Genomic DNA, 18,094 nt, shown 5'->3' on the forward strand with positions numbered 1-18,094 from the left:
TTAAAAAGCACATGTAAATTAAACTTAGGTGCAAAAAGACCACCCCAAAACAAACAAAACCAAAAAAACCCCAAAACCTCAAAACACATGTTGAAAGGAAGGGTGAAAACAGAACTTGAATTCTTTTTCTTGAGGAGCAGACTCAAACCATCCAGGCGATCTGGCAAACATGCCCTTGCACGTTCCTTACACAAGACGCAGTTCTTCCATTCACTCCTGGACTCCTGTCTGTTGGCCACCCCTTCTCCCTGAAGACGGCTTATGGCACTGGATTGCATCAGCAAGGCTTGATGGATGATCAGGGACATCACCAGGGAGGGAGTACTCTGCCTTTGGCTTGGTTTAGAGTCAGATGTGAAGGAAACAAGAGCAGTAAATTTGGAAACTATGCTGGAAGACACTAAAATTTATTTTTAATCTCTGAAAGTTCCAAAGAAGGAATAAAACCTGCAAATATGACGATGAGATGATTGCACTAATTTGTAAGGTAATTTATCAGAGCACGGGAACTGGGAGTTCAGCTCTGCATGCATGGGAGGCACCTAGAAAGGACTGCCTTTTAACTTCCTCATTTGGGAGTTCTTAAATAGACCTCAGACTCTGATTTTACAAGTGCAACCAGACAGGCAAAGAAAGTAGGGTTCTTTATCCTCTGTTTTGTGATCCCTCTAGATTTTGATGTGATGTTGGAACAAAACCTCCTTAAACAGGAGGTTAAACAGAAATGAAAATGACTTAACACACAGCATATAAGTTTAATTAAGAATGGTAAAATCTAACAGCATCACATAAACTTAAATCAACGCTTTTTCTTTTTTAATTTTAATGTTTATTTATTTTTGAGAGACAAAGAAACAACATGAGCCAGGGAGGGGCAGAGAGAGGGAGACACAGAATCTGAATCAGGCTCCAGGCTCCAGAGCACGATGTGGGGCTTGAACTCCTGAACGGTGAGATCATGACCTGAGCCAAAGCCTGATGCCTAACTGATTGAGCCACCCAGGTACCCCTTAAGTCAACATGTTTTGAAAGGATGTGTTGCTTTTTTCCCCATCTGCCACCCATTAATAAAGCTGCATTTGGAGCTGTGAGTTGCAAAGAAAGAGATTTTTGCAAAGATGATTGTGGGATTTTTTTGATTCTTATGTTATCTTGTCACTGAGTTATACTTGTGTCTACTGGCTTTGCTGACTGCATCTTGGGGCCAATGTCTATTTATTTTTAAGGAATTTTCAGTAGATGGTGCAAAGACCATATATACTCCAATAATGCTATGCTCTTGTCCAAGGTGAATATGATCCTGAACAATTAAATTTATTCTTACAGAATTAAAGTCAAGAAGGGCATTTCAAAATGATTTTGACAATTAAGTTGGTGATAATATGGCATATGTAAAACCCTGTATAATATTGGATACAAAATTACATTATTTATAGATCCTGGTAGTTACTGATTTGTAGTTCATATGGAAGATAAGACATGTATTAAAATAATTAGATTAGAAAATATAAAATGATAAGTATTGCAAAAATATTGTGGATGGTTTAGGAAATTCAGAGGACATGAAAGTTGCTTGCATGTATGTTTGATGAAAGTGAGGATCTCATTAGAGATAGGATAAAGGATTCAAGCAAAAGAAAACATGAACAAACTGTAATGTTGGATACTCAAAGTATGTATCACAATGAGTAAGCAATTCAATTGGGCTGGAGTAAAGGAGTCATTAAGAATAGCATGGGGGATGGCTAACAGACACGTGAAAAGATGCTCAGCATCATTCATCATCAGGGAAATACAAATCAAAACCATAATGAGATACCTCACACCTGTCAGAATAGCTGAAATTAACTCAGGAAACAAATGTTGGCAATGATGTGGAGAAAGGGGAACACTTTTGCGCTGTTGGTGGGAATGCCAACCGGTGTAGCTACTGTGGAAAACATATTGGAGATTGCTAAAAAAATTAAAAATAGAAACACTGTATGACTCAGCTATTGCATTACTAGGTATTTATCCAAAGGATACAAAAATACTGACTCAAAGGGGCACATGCACTCCAATGTTTATAGCAGTGTTATCAACAATAGCCAAATTATGGAAAGAGCCCAGATGACTATCAACTGATGAATGGGTAAAGAAGATGGGGTATATATATATATATATATATATATATATATATACGCAGTGGGATATTACTCAGTGTTCAAAAAGAATGAAATCTTAACCATTTGCAACAACGTGGATTGAACTAGAGTGTATTATGTTAAGCGAATGAAGTCAGTCAGAGAAAGACAAATATATGATTTCACTCATATATGGAATTTAAGAAACAAAGCACATGAACGTAGGGGAAGGGAAGCAAAAATAAGATAAAAACAGAGAGGGAGTCAAACCTTAAAAGACTCTTAGATACAGAAAACAAACTGAGGGTTGCTGGTGGGGTGTTGGGTGGGGGGATGAGCTAAATGGGTGATGAGCAATAAGGACAACACTTGTTGGGATGAGCACTGGGTGTTATATGTAAGCAATGAACCACTAAATCCTATTCCTGAAATCATTTTACACTATATGTTAACTAACTTGGATTTAAATAAAAAAAATAAATGAAGCAACATGAATAAACTGCATTACAAGTGAAATAGCTGTATATTCATTGTATGATTCCATGTAGATGATCTGAGAAATTTTAAACTATAGGGAAAAAATGAGATCAGTAGTGGTCAAAGGCTGGAAACGGGTGAAGAGAATTGACTGTAAAGACAGTAGGGAATTACTTAAAGTAATGGAATTGTTCTCTATCTTAATTGTGATAGAGGTTCCATTACTATAACTATATGCTCTATTTTGTCAAAACTCATAGAATGGCACAGAAGAGTGAATTTTACTATATGTAAATTACACATCAATAAACTTTGTTTTAAAAATTAAAAAAACATAAAAGAGACTAGCATGTGGGAAGTAATGTTGGAGAAATAGGATATGGGCCATATCAGAGAGGTCTGAGAATGCTAGGGAAAAGAGATTGGTCTAGGTAATAAGCTAGGTAAGTAGCTCAATGAGAATGGTGACTAGGAAGAATATACTGTAAAATGGATTAGGATTGGGAAGACTTTGAGGGCAGGATGTCCATATGAGGCCTTACCAATATCATGGATGATAGGTAATAAGGAGTAAATTAAGACAGAGGAAATACTAACAAAGATGAGAGACTTATTTACAAAGATATCACAGAAGTAGAATTTGTAGAATTCATCTAAGACTTGAGTATGGATGATAAGAAAAGAAAGAATGAGAGATGATGCCAAAATTGTAAATCTTGGTGCCTGGGAAGATGGCACACATAGTAGAGATGGAGAAGTCAAGGGGAGGAGCTGGTTGGATGGAGAAGGAGGCAAATATACTGAGTGGGAAGGGCAGATGGGACATGTGGAGAGTTTTAGGAAGCATCTGGACAAACAGAACTGAAATTTATAAGAGAGAGCATGACTTGCATTTCAGATTTGGAGACCACCTTCATAGAAGTATTAGCTGAAGACAGGGGATTGAATAAATTGTCCAAGACAGAGACAGTTCTAGAAAGAGGTGAAAATGGAATGAAGTTTGGATCATAAGAACCTACATTGCAGGAGCTGAAGAAAGAAAGAAGAGAGAAATCTTCTTTCTCTCTTTCAGCAGAGTTGTGGGAGGAGACCCAGAAAACTGTTTCTCATTGGAGGCCAAGGGAAAAGTAGCCAAGAAAAAGGCTGGGAATGGGAAAATGGGGAAAAGACTATGGAATTGTGATGTTTTTCCATTTGGGTTTCAAATCCTCTGGATTTTGTTTTCTGAATGATTATTGTGTGTTGGGGGGGGGTGTTTGGATCATTCTTAGTGTGTATTATGCATTCCCTAACCTAGGCAGCTTGCTTTAAAATTTGCCCAAAAAGGCACAATTTAAAAGGTAGTGTGTTGGGGCATCTGGATGGCTCAGTTAGTTAAGCGTCCAACTTCAGCTCAGGTCGTGATCTCACGGTCCATGAGTTCAAGCCCCGTGTCGGGCTCTGTGCTGTCAGTTCAGAGCCTGGAGCCTACTTCAGATTCTGTCTCCCTCTCTCTCTGCCCCTCCCCCACTCACGCTCTGTCTGTCTCTATCAAAAAAATGAATCTACTCCTGAAATCATTGCTTCACTGATTCAAATCATGCTAATTTGGATGTAAATTAAAAAAAAATAAAACAAAGTTAAAAAAATTTTAAAAAAGGTAGTGTGTAAAGCATAAAGTTCTTTACTAATAACTATATGCTAATAAGTTCTTTACCATAATAAGTTCTTTATATGCATCATATTAATTTAATCTTTTTAATGAAGTATGTAGTTTCATTCTGCCATTTGACAGATGAGCATGGAGAGATTAAATAATTTCTCTAAAGTCACAACTGGTAAATGAACAAACCTCTCTATCTCCTGGTCCTTACTCTTAACCACTAGTGTATATTACTTACCTACTTTCATGTACTTTCACACACAAATGAAAAAAATTTGTATTTGTGACATTGGTAGCTAGGGCATTTTTATCAAGGTGCTTTGGAATAGAAGGTAGAATTTATTCCTTGATAATGATAATGTTTCCTTGATAATAGTTTCTTATAAATGTATCTTCTTTTTTGGCCTCCCAATTTTTTTTCATCCATATCATATGAGCCAAATGTTTAGGTCATGATTGTCAAGATTGAGAAGTTTTAGACACATTGTATTTTTATAATATCAAGATCTAGAAATAGCCAAGAGAGATTATATGAAATATAGGATATTAAAAGAAAAAGAAAAGCAATTTACTACCTTGGTCCTTCAGAAATGGGACATCAAGTTCCCATTCACCATTTACCAAGTCCAGAAATATGTCACTTTAAGATCACATAACAGGACAGAAACATCCTTACTAAGTTCCAAATATCCAGGAAAACAGCAAATCTGTATGGCTGTAAAGAACTTTAGACTGAAGTAGGAGGCATAATAAGAGCAGTAAGATATTTTTATTTTTATTTTTTTTATTTTAGAGAGTGTGAGCAGGGGAGAGGGGCAGAGGGGAGAGAGAGAGAGAATCTTAAGTATGTTCCATGCTCAGCGGGACGTGGGGCTCAATCCCACGACCCTGGGGATCATGACATGAGCTGAAATCAAGAGGTGGATGCTCAACTGACTGAGCCACCCAGATGCCCCAAGAGCAATAAGATATTTTAGGAAAACCACATTTTGATTGAATCACTGGTCATAACTCACTAAATGACTAGAGAGTTATTTGAATCTTATGATTATTTTCCATTAGAAAAATCTGCTTTCCTATTGTTGCAACAGTGAACTTGACCATTCTGCCTGTTGAATTGGTTGGTTATTTGGGTGAAAATTCACATCTGTCTAGAAATAGATTATGCAGAATAAGAGTTATTTTGGCTTCTTATTACCCGCCCCCCCCCCCCCCATGTGGTTTCGTCTTTTCTTACTTTAGTGCTCTTAGTATTTCCATTAGAGGACAAAAGCAAGAAGGAAATCTGGGAAGACTGGAGAGCAGTCTTGTTTTGGTCATCATCAAGCAGAGGGATTAAAAACATGGCATCTCTTTCTTCGTTTTCATCACTGAATCAAGAATTGGCTTTTCTAATGCTTTGACAGTGTTCACCTGTACTGAGTAGCCAATGTAGTTGACATCAACTACAATTCAGATTTATAGAATGTGATATTTCATTGATAAAAATTATATTTCTCTGTTGCTTTGAGGAAAGGATAACAGGCTCATCCATTTGACATGTTTGGGAAAGATGGAGATGGGTGATGTAACTTTATTCCTGGTGTTCACTGACAGAACGTTTATTGAGTGACTACCATTTGCCTGGCACTGTAAATGCAAGGACATGGCCTCTGCCTTGAGTAGCTTTGTCCTCAGATGTCTTGGTCTTATGTATAAATATTCTCAAATATATAATTCTGTGTGTTTAAGATAATATCTTACATTAACCAAACTTCTTTTTATTTTGTGTTCTGTGCATTTGGTCTCAAAGCTGTGTTTAGAGAGAAGACCTTCATGCATGGGGATTTGGGGAAAGAAACTTGTGTGAATATTTTTGAAGAAATTGTTTTGGAAGGCATTCTTTATTATTCTCTTCAACTTTATTTTAACCTCTCAGCTAGAACTGGGCTATCTTAATAGGCATTTGACATACATTGTTCCCTTTTGTTGAGTGAGTGATGAATCTCAATTACTACTTTAGTGTTTGATGAAAACTGATTCTGATCATTTAAAAAATTAATGAATTCATCCTTATGTCTTCAACACCTAGCCAAGTCCTTGTTCACTGAATCAGTGGAGCTATGTGGTCTGCTAATATTATAAATAGAACAAAAGATAATCAATGGATTTTTTTTATCTCCTGGGACAAATGATTAACATACTATTGAGAACTTATTAACTCTAAAGTTTCCAAACCCTTCAAAAATATCCTTCTTTATTTATATTCAAGCAATTTTTGTGGTTTTGACTTTATTAAAGCATGTATCTTATTAATCACTCTTTGGAAATTCTTTTAAGCTTAATGGAATTATGTAATAAATATAAGTAATGAAATTTAGTTTGAGGAAATATATTTTATGGTAGAATCTTGTTTTCCTGCATTAATTCCATTATTAAAAAGTTGTCATACTTGTCCATGACTGTATTTTTCTTCTTACATATATATAGTTTTTGTAGTTTATATGACAATGATCAATTGAGAATTTTTTGTATATTTAAGTATCAGTGCTTATAAGCAGTGAAACTAACTAGGAAACTCCATAGAAAATAATTAGATGGCATAATGATTTAAATTAATTTATATAATATAACTTAGTAAAAATAATTTAAAATAAGTATGAGGTAAACTTTCTAGTAGCAAGTTCTGTTGGATGGGAAAATGATTTCCTAGTGTGATGTTGAGAATACAGTTCTCTCTAGACATTTGGACGGGAATTGATGAAGTACTAAAATACATGGCAGGAAAGAAAGGCTAGACTGAAGAACCCTTGGGTGAATAATCCATTATGCCTTTTCCATCTGCTTTATGCTGTTCACATTTTGCATTTCTCTATATAAAGTCATTCAGCCACTGGAGGTCTCTGTTTCTCTGTACAACTTTAGCAAGATAAGTATGTGTCATTATTTATAAAAAGAACTCTTCCTGTAAAAACCCACTAGTATTGAATAAGGGAGGCTGATGGGCTGCATTTCTATTTTTAATAGCTAGTGAATGTATGTAATTCTAGGTATTACAGTCATAGCTTTTGTTTAAACAGGGCAAGATTTGTGGTTATCATTCTAGGGTGTATGAGATTAGATGGATATTCGCATTCAGAAATATTCAAGTAACTTGTCTTCAGAGAAGTGGCAAAGCACTGACTATAATTAATGAATTGACTTATCTCATTTTACATGTGGAAAATCTCATGTATTTTTCTTTGAAATAAATAAAATAAAAACTGGGTTTAAAAATCCTTTTCCTAAAAAAGGGTTTGAACAAGTTAAGAGAATATTTACCTACAAGCTATCTTTAAATATAATTCCAGACTAATAAAAATTACACTTGAAATTATGTAAGGTTTGAAATACAGAAAATTTTGCTTTTCCTGGGAGCAATCCTTCATAACCATAGACATTAATATTGAAGTTTCGTTTCCATATAGAGGTTATTTACTGAACACTTAATTTATGTGATATAGGGTGTATGGAGTATACAGGTTAAAAACTCGTATGTTCTAAAGGAATTTCTAGGAGGTAGGTGGTGAGGATAAGACGAAAATAAAAGAAAGCATGACTTAGCACAAATAAGGTGCTGTAGAGACTCAAAGATGGAAGAGGTCACATCTTCACCAACAGTAACAGAAAACATTCTGCGTGTGTTGGCATTGAAGTGAATGAGATTTTGATAGACAACGATTTGGGGGGATGGGACTGGGAAGAAGTATAGAGTAGATTTGGGGAACAGGAGGTACATATTGATTGAAGGGTGAATGAAGTATGTGACTTACAGTGATTTGATTAGTTTTATATATCAGCCTGAGGATTTTGCACTTAATTTAGAGGGGCAAAGGAAGGAATGAAATTTATAATTAATAAATACCTATTATAAGCCATGCTCTGTGCTATTTACTTTGTTCATAATAACACTTCTATTATTTAATGGACAAAGATGCTGAGGAATAGGGAAATGATGTGGTATAGCTAAGGTGCCAATTTTGTAGTCAAATTGAATAAGGGAAGAAGAGATGTACACACTCATCAAATTTAGGATGCCATCATTCTGAGGCACTTTAGGTAGGAAAAAATACTACCAAGTTAAGTGAGGACACATATTGATTGTAATATATGTGATTATTTTAGAGATAATAAAACATATGTATTTTAAAGATAGTGTTTTTTTGAATTTAGGAAAAAGTTTATTTTTAAGAAAACAGGAGGAAAAAGGAAAGCTGGTCACCCTAAGTACAATTCAGGAAGAAAGAGCAAAGAGCTCTTTGTTGTAACAATAATATCATATCTTTACATAGTATCTTGTAATTATCAAAGTGTTTTCACATATATTGTTTCACTTCAGACTCACAAAAACTCTATTTCTATTAATGTTTCTATTTGAAAACAGAAAAATAAGTTGTAGAATATGATATATATTCTAGTTTTTAAGAAAACTGCATGCTATATAATATAATACACATTTTTATTTATAACAATTAAATACTGTTTCACACACATTTGCGTAGAAAATTTGTAGAAGGATAACCGTATAGAGTAGCTTCTATCAGAGTGGGCGTGTGAGAAATGGAAAGAGAATAGAGTTTCACTTTATATATAATTTCACATTGTTAGAGATTTTTACCATAAGCATGTATTATTTAAAATCCAATACAGATTTTTCAAAATTAAAAAAAAAAAACAACAACAGTAAAGACTAAGAGGCACAGAGAGTTTCTGTGATTTTACTAAGTTTGCACTGGTAGTAGATGGTAGAGTAGAGAAGCATTCAGTCTTACAAACTTCACACTCCTTACTGTTCTGTGGACATCAGGTGGGCCAACAATGGCCTACTCATTCAAGAACACAGCAAAAGGAGGCATGGAAAGCAATTTTATTAGAAGTTTGACCTTAAAAAGGAATTGATCCTTGGGGAATTGTGCTGTATGATATAATCTACTGGCTTCTTCAAGTAGCCCTTGTAATACAGCTGAAATAAATAAATATGGATACAAAGGGCAGCTTTGAAGGAGAAAGTCAATAAACAGGACTCCGTGTGAAGATGTGTATGGTTAAAGGTGTTGAAAAAAGAGAAATGATCCTATCCACAAAGTCCAGTTTATAGTAATAGATGTTCATTGACCAGGTGTGTATGAAAGCTAAGGAAAGCAGGACCCCTTTGGATACTCTTATTTCATATTCAAAAGAAACACAACTTAGATATCTCAAAAATTCTTGAAAAGCTATTTAAATGTGAACTAAAGTCAAGTGAAGAGATTTTAAAGGTGAATCTTATTTGTCACATAGAAAACTATCTTAAAATACTTTCTCCATCCATCTCACAGTACCTCAAACATTACTGTTTGGCAGTTACTTCAGCCCCCTGTAATCCTTTCTCAAAACTTCCTAGTATTCACTTTCCAAACTCAGTCCACACTGGCTGTTCCTCTTCTTTTCACTTCTTTCTGTTCTCCTGGTTTATTTTCTCTCACTAGAGTGGTTACCCAGTGGCCACAACACAGCAGAGGCTAGGGAAGCAGATACTAAAACCCCCTTGGAAAGGAAGCCTCCTTGGAAGGAAGGCTTTGGAAATACTTACATAATCAGAATATACCAGGGTCCCATGTGGCCCAGGGTCTGTGTCCTATAACTGTCAAAGAAACAGCAGTCTGACTCTAGAAGCCAAGATAAATAGCGTTGATCTTTAAGTGTTTTTGAAAGAGCGTAGTGCAGAGGTTTCATACGGCACTTTATGTAGAAAGCTTCCTAAAAAATATTTCTACATCTCTCTGTAGCTCCCTCAAGTATCCCATTTGAGGCAAAGGTTAGGAATCCCCAAGTAGGGGAATTCATTAGATCACCACTTGGGGGAGTGTTGAGGGAGTATGAGTGTAGCTTGTGATCTGCCTGATAAAGGGTTCATTCACAGCATTCTTTCATTCAGTCTACAAGTGTTCACTGTGATGGGGTTAGGGACACAACAAGTATGGCACTTATAGTCTGTGAGGAAAGTAGACATCGAACATTAAAATTGTGATGAGTTATAATAATGTCTTACATACATTGAATGCTAACTTTGTGCAGGTATTATGCTAAAGCCTATACATTAGTCTTTATTTAAGTGTCTAATATTTCCAAGAAATCAATATGATAAATATAGTTATTACCTACATTCTACAAGTGGGTGTTACATAATAACTTCCTCCGAGTCACACATTTAATAAATGTTGGATCCAGGATTTGAAACCAAGTTTGCCTGATTGCTGATCTGAAGTTCTTAGCCAACGTTAAAGTGTTGTTGCTTTCTGGGAGGGAGGGAGGAGCCAGAGAAAAATGGTGCCATCATAGAAAGGAACTGAAAAGACTCTGCCTTCATCATTCAGACGTTGGGCTGCCTGCCAACAGCCGACCTCAGGGAATCAAGAAAACTGAATTTACAGAGGAAGACCCTTTGGAGCTGGGTCCCAGAGCATTCTGCTGAAGATCTTGCAGAAGCTGTAAAACAAACAGGCGCTTGGCTCATAATTTGAGATGCAAGGTAAGGAACACGAATTCAGTGAGGGGAGATCTAGTCTGGGGAGAGACCCCGTGGCAAGTATATAATCAAGCATTTAAAAGATTGGCAATTTGGTAGGATTCTCCATTTCTCTTTGAGATGTAATAAACTCAACAAAGTCAATAGCATCAGCTCTAGCCTCAAACAGTCAGTCCTGGAGCAAAATGCACCTCACTGGCTGTGTGGTCTTAGTTAAGTACTTAACTCTTCTGGGCCTCAGTTTACTGAGATCAGTAATTTCAGGTTCAAAACTAATAAGTCTAAGTAGTTCTAAAGATTATGTGAAGTTCTTTATAAAAATTTCTTGGTCCAATAACAGGTACAGAGTACACCATGCAAAAAATGATGGGTGTTCTTGCTGCAGGCTGTTTACAGATTAAATGTTTGCTATTTTGTTTTCTGTGAACCAGATTTCTTTATAGAGCTTTGTTTTTGAGAATGCATGCAAATAGATCCTGTTGGACTACCCCAGTATATACTGTGTTTTTGGCATAGGAGATGGGGCATTATTAATTTTTGTTGTTATTTTCATCGATACTGTAGTTAACGTTTATGGAGCAGTAACCACGTCAGAGAGTATGCCAGGCACTTTACACGCCCCGTGACATTTCACCATCACAGCGAATCTGGGAGGTGGACATTTAGAGACAAGGATACCAGCTTCTGAAACTTAAGTGACTTGCCCACATGCTGGTAGATTTTGGTGCCAGATTTTGAATTCACTTCTGTCTCCTGTGTTTGAAAGGAGGCATTTGCAAGGAGGTGAGCTGGTCTCTTGGGTGGGCAGTGTGGCAGTCAGAGCTTCTTCTCTCCATACACATTTGTGGCCTCCTTCCTGACCCTTCTGGCTATATGCCTTTCCTTGATGCATGCCAGGTCCCTGGGTCCCCACAGAGGAACAGGATCACCCACATGCAGGGGAGGAAAAGGGAGACCTACTTCAGGAGGCCTGGGGCTTTTCATGTGTGTGAAGTATTTCATGCTCAATGGCTCGTCGAAAATCCTTTAAAATGCCTGTGGGCCTCTCAGGTGGAGTATGAGGAATGGATGACTGTCTCGGGAGTGGCAAGACTTGGGGCAGTTCGCAGCTTTCCATGTAGTGAGAGCATCCAGCCACTCAGGCTCCATTTCTTCCTGGAAAGTTTCCTTTCTTTTTTCTTTTGGATACTCTATCTGACTGGGATTATCACATTTTTGATTTTCTTGGAATGCTTCAGAGCTTGATGGAAAATGGAAAGCTAGTTTGAATGTTCTTTCCCTTTTCAGGGACTTGGAGTCTTATTACTGTATGGTTTTAGCTTTCCATGATTTGTTTTTTAATGTTGTGGTCTACATGGAACTAAGGAATGCATAATGCTATCATTTCGCTTTCCTGGGGTTTCCGTTATTCCTGTTATTGTTTATAATTTTTAACTTACTCTATTTCCAAAAAATGCATGTGAGGTGGTTTCCAATATGGAATGAATATAATACAGTGCAATTATAAAAAAGACTTTCAAATTCAGATCTGAAGTTAAGTAAACGATGATAAATAGATATAGTGATTATCTAGGGTGAGTAAATTATTGCATCTGAGATTTAAATTTAACTTTGAGCTTCTTGGAAAACAAGGTAGGGGCAATATGATGGATTTTACAGCCTTTCTGAACTGAGAAAAGAAGTATACAAGTTGTTTCTGTAGAAGAGAATCCTTCCTGGACAAAAAATTCTAGTAGAAGAAATGTGTAAGTTTATATGTTATAGAAATATATGCGGATATGGATACACATTTGTTTTTATATATGTATATAGACATATATGTACAAATATGCAAACATAAACATACATAGTAGTTCTTGTGTGTGTATATGTACATACATACATAAATATATACATACATACACATTGTAGTAGGTAGACTAATGGCTACCCAAAGATGTCCACATCCTATTTCCTAGAATTTGTGAATATGTTAGATTAGAGGAATTAAGTTGCAGATGGAAATAAGTTTGCTAATATCTGACTTTAGAATAGGGAGATTATCTTGGATTATCTGGGTTGGCCCAGTGTAATCACAAGGGTACTTAAAAGTGGAAGAGAGCAGTAGAAGAGGAGGTCAGAGTAGTGCAATATCAGAAAGTCTCAATCCACTATTGTGGCTTTGAAGATGGAGGAAGAGGACCATGAGCCAAGGGATGTAGGATGTCTCTGAAACTAGAAAAGACAAGGGGAATGGATTCTCCCTTAGAGCTTCCAGAAAGGAATGTAGCCCTGCTGTGACACCTTGATTTTAGCCCTGTAAGAGCCCTGCCAGTCTTCTGACCTATAAAACTGAAAGGTAATAAATTTTTACTAAGCCACTACATTTTTGGTAATTAGTAATAGCAACAGTAGAAAACTATTATACACATGTGCACTTGTGCACATACATGGAGAGGTACACACACAGAAATGAACACATATACAGAAGAAAAAGAGGAGAGAGAAGAAAGAAAAATCATTGAAGAAATTTTTATAGAGAATTAAGATACTGCAGTCTAGGCACCTTGATTGCAAAAAATGCAACTTAATTCTCTTTTTTTTAATATATGAAATTTATTGTCAAATTGGTTTCCATATAACACCCAGTGCTCATCCCAAAAGGTGCCCTCCTCAATACCCATCACCCTCCCTCCCCTCCCTCCCACCCCCCCATCAACCCTCAGCTTGTTCTCAGTTTTTAAGAGTCTCTTATGCTTTGGCTCTCTCCCACTCTAACCTCTTTTTTTTTTCCTTCCCCTCCCCCATGGGTTTCTGTTAAGTTTCTCAGGATCCACATAAGAGTGAAAACATATGGTATCTGTCTTTCTCTGTATGGTTTATTTCACTTAGCATAACACTCTCCAGTTCCATCCACGTTGCTACAAAGGGCCATATTTCATTCTTTCTCATTGCCACGTAGTATTCCATTGTGTATATAAACCACAATTTCTTTATCCATTCATCAGTTGGTGGACATTTAGGCTCTTTCCATAATTTGGCTATTGTTGAGAGTGCTGCTATAAACATTGGGATACAAGTGCCCCTATGCAACTTAATTCTCATATAGAAGTACAATCAATTTCTTGACTCCTGGGTATTTAATAGGGTTTTTAGCTTTAGTCCAGACTACAGCAGAATTCTTGATTTTATTTACCTCTTCAAAACTTGTTAACAACAATGATATGCTAACACCACCATCTCCCAGGTACTGAAAGCCTAGAGTTGGGACCATCTCTTACTTATGTCATACCTGTAGAGTGACTTAGGCAATGGTGGGTATATTTACATTCTGAAATTGAATACAAATCAGGGATTGTTCCTCCTGAGAGCTGATTGTTAAACATTTACCAGAATACCACTACTTATCACAGATTTACCCATCCTAGTAAGTGGCATGACTGTGTACTCAGTTGCCAAAACCTATGGTCATCTTTGGTTCCTCTTTCCCTTATTGTCCATATCTAATCAATCGTCTAGTCTTGCAACCTCTACCTCCAAATGATATGCACTTTTTTTCTATCTCCATGGTTACTGTCCTAGACTAGACTACCAGTACATTTTACCTGGATCATTGCCATGGGCTTGTAATGGACCTCCTGGATTCTACTGTTGTGGAACCATCTTTTAAATGTAGACCATATCAAAATCTTTTAAAATGTAGACCATATCAAAATCACTAAATTCTACATCTGAAATCAATTTTACCATATATGTTAACTACCTAGAATTTAAATAAAAACTTGAAATAAAAAAAAAGTAGATCATATCATATCACATGACTGCCCTCAGAGTAAAACCCAACCTCCTTAACTTCAGCCTACAATGACTTCCCTTCTTTGCCTCAACATAACTTTCCAGTTTCATCTTGTCTTCACTTCGGCTCTCTCCCTGTGTTTTGGCCACATCGTTCTTTCTGTTCCTCAATTCACCAAGAATTTCTGTCAATTCTGACAATTTCTGTCAGAATGCCTTTGCCACGGCAGTTCCCTTTGCCATTAATGTCTGTCTCCTTACTCCCATTTCTCTATATGGCTGCCTCCTTCCTCTCATTCAGGACTTAGCTTAAATATCTCCCCCTCAGTGAGACTTTTCCTGACCAATCAACCTAAAGTAGTCTTTAACATTCCTATAATATCACTGTGTGTCATTTCACCTTAGCACCTGTTCCTACCTACTATTTCCTTGTTCATTTGTAGTGCCTGGCACACAGTAGGCTCTTAATAATTGCTTGTTGAAAGAATGAATTAACTTAGAGTGTTTAAAACACTGGCTCAAAATATGTTCCACACCTAGCTTCTTTCCTGTCTCTGGAGCCTAGTGGCAGAGGGTGGTTGGTAAAAACTGTCAAGCCTTCTGAGAAAAGAAAGTGGAAAATGGTTGGAGTGGCAGAAATAGAAGTTAGAAGGTCAAGGAGCCAAGAGAGCTTGGGTGAGAATATTGCAGCCTTGGTAAATGGTATCTAAGTGTCAGATATCAGGATGCAGTTGGTAATTAAGAAGTTCTGAACTGGAAGCAAAAAAAAAAAAAAAAAAAAAAAAAAGAATGGAGGCAGAAAGATGGGTCAGTCCTGAGTCCAGACAGCCAGGGAGCTAGCATTGGGGCTTAGCTAATCCTTCCCACTTCTATCAGATAGTGCTAGTCTATCCTGAACTCTTTCTGAAGCCCTTCTTTAGCCTTGACTTTGCCCATCTTAAAGCCTAACTCTCATATATCAGATACTACAGCCAGATTTCCTCCTAAGAGAAGTTTCAGGAGAGGTAAATACTCCATTGCTAGAATTCATGTCTCTTCCCTCAATAGAGTGGTAGTTGTGTTCATTCATTGATTTTTATACTTTCTAGGTGTAAATAGGCAAACTTTTTTTTTTCATTGTTACATTAATGATGTTCTCTCAACAGAACTTTCTAAGAATGACTGTTCTTACCCTCCTAGATTCTTATTGTAGAAAGGGCCTTGATCAATTATTTTAACAGTCCCCTTATTTTACAAAGTGCTTATTTGACCTGCTCCAGCTCACAAAGGGAATGGCAGACTCAGGATTAAAATTTGTATTTCCTGACTTCATGACTACTTAATTTGGAGTCAAAATTGGCATTACACTGTCATCTGAAAAGTGAGAAAGAGACAAATAAGTAAGTAAGTTGCCATCAAGATCAGGGACTGATTAAACAATAACAAAACACTCCAGATGTCTTTTGGGGTGGGTGCAGCTTGACTCCTCTCTTCTTACGCTTCTGGTTTGCAAACAGTAATGACTAATGACATTCCGAATGTTGGTCACAGGGCCTGGAAACATCCTGAGAGGATTTGGGTCAAGTATAGATTAGGATATACCAAATATAATTTTCGTTATAGCATATTATATTATTTTCTAAATCGGCACTTGTAGCCTCTGGTTACTATGTAAGATTTGACTGGATCCTTCATTAGCCAGATGTCTGTTTCTTGACTACTTCAGGTAAAGAGAACTTGGCTGTACTTTTAATAGAACAGGTTTTGTTAGTATTACATAATCTTTACTCTTAGACTCTGCTATAACCTAACAGTTTTAGTTTATTCTCATTTCTTCAAGAAGAGGAATTGGTTATAGCACACCTGGCTTGTACAGATACGGTGGTCTTGAGGGAGGAAAGACTCAAACCATTCATGTAAAACAACTGAAGTAGAACTCGACTATATGATGGTGGTACCAATATGGTAATGATAATTCTCTTTTCCAAGTTCAACGTCAGAGAGTTTGGTGGAAAGATCCCGTTTCCTCAGCTGCTATCTTCAAGTTTTCCTTTTTAATCTTTGAATTGCTTTTTGATAATCTCTCTCTCTCTCTTTTGAGAGTTAAAGTCTTGCAAATTCTTATTAATTAGGTGGGTTCAGAATATGAGAGTGTTCCATTAAGTCAGAGAATTGCTTTCTGAAGTTGGCAATTTAATAAGATTTTTGAAGTTAAGAAGTTCACTGAATTTCTACCATGCACAAAGCACTCTGTCTTCTAGCAGCTTACACTCCAATCAGTATTCTCCTCGTGTGTTTGGAGCCTGGTTTAATGAATTCAAAGAGAAAGGGCATTTTTTTGTTTCCTTTGCCAATTTCCCCAGCTGGACATGCCTCATAAAAAAGAGGAAATTCCATGATAATGGAAATAAAAAATTGGGCATGTTGCCACATTAGGATGGAGGCCACTTCAGGGTGCCATTTAGATGCTGAATCATTCTTGTGGTTCTTTGAATAGCATCTAAAGTTGAATTATAGCAGATGAGAAAAATCCTCTCAGGATAGGAAGAAGAAAATATGTCTTATACATAACCTTTGGCATATTGAAAATGCAGAATACTTAACTTTTACAACTTTATATCTCTTATAGTTCAAAATAATCTGATATGTAGGTAATTAGGGGAGGTAACAGAGAGGATAGATTTGCAACTGTAATTTTCTTTGGCTTTAGGTGGTAATAGGTGGAAAATACTCATGAATATTATAAATCAAAGGCAATCAAATACTGGGTAGATGAAGCTGAAGGAAGGAGATAATTGTATACTGGTAGAAACCAGTATAGAACTGCTGGGAGTTATTTATTTGCATATTTTTAAAGTAATATGTGTTTTTTTTAAGTTTATTTATTTTGAGATAAAGAAAGAGTGTGCATATGAGTCTGGGAGAGGCAGAGAGAGAGGGAGAGAGACAATCCCAAGCAGGCTCTGCACTTATTGTGCCTAGCCAGACTCAGGGCTCGATCCAACGAACTGTGAGATCATGACGTGAGTCAAGATCAAGAGTCGAATGCTCAATCGCTCAACTGATTGAGCCACCCAGGTGCCCCAATTTATTTGTTTTTTGTATGGTGGCTTTTTCTCTCAAGATCTAAATTTTGGGTGAAGTGTTGTGGTCAGAACTTCATTTCAATCAACAATACTCAATATTTTAGGGTCTCATTAATTTATATAATAAACATTTTTGGTATGCAAATTATATTTCAAGACACTGGATTGGGTATTGTGAATATAAGCGTAGAAGTGTCAATCAGACAAAATCTCTGCCCCCATGGAACTTAGAGTCTAGTGGAGAGGCAGATATTGCACAAGTGATTATGAATGTTATGGGTAGTTTGCAGAAATTCAGAGCGTTGTGGAATCAAATAACCAGGCAACCTTACCTAGTTTGGTAAGACAGAGGTTTATATAAGGAAGTGACATTCAAACTAAGAAAGCAAGGATTAAGCAAGGATTAGTGGGAGTTAGCCAAATGAAGTGGGGTGTGTGTTCATGTGTGAGAGAGACACAGAGGGATAATGGTGCTGGGTCAGGAAGG

General features: G+C 36.7%; 1 long non-coding RNA gene across 1 annotated transcript in view; it reads left to right on the plus strand.

Annotated features, from left to right (window-relative positions):
• LOC147581032 (uncharacterized) overlaps positions 1-18,094 on the plus strand; it is a 370,816-nt gene that overhangs the window by 57,166 nt on the left and 295,556 nt on the right. The window contains exon 2 of the long non-coding RNA XR_015250827.1: positions 10,617-10,771. This is a non-coding gene — a long non-coding RNA (uncharacterized LOC147581032). The remainder of the gene's footprint in view (positions 1-10,616; positions 10,772-18,094) is intronic.

The sequence above is a fragment of the Puma concolor genome, chromosome B2 (genome assembly GCF_028749965.1).
Source record: "Puma concolor isolate L17-30 chromosome B2, mPumCon1.1.hap2, whole genome shotgun sequence".
NCBI lineage: Eukaryota > Metazoa > Chordata > Mammalia > Carnivora > Felidae > Puma > Puma concolor.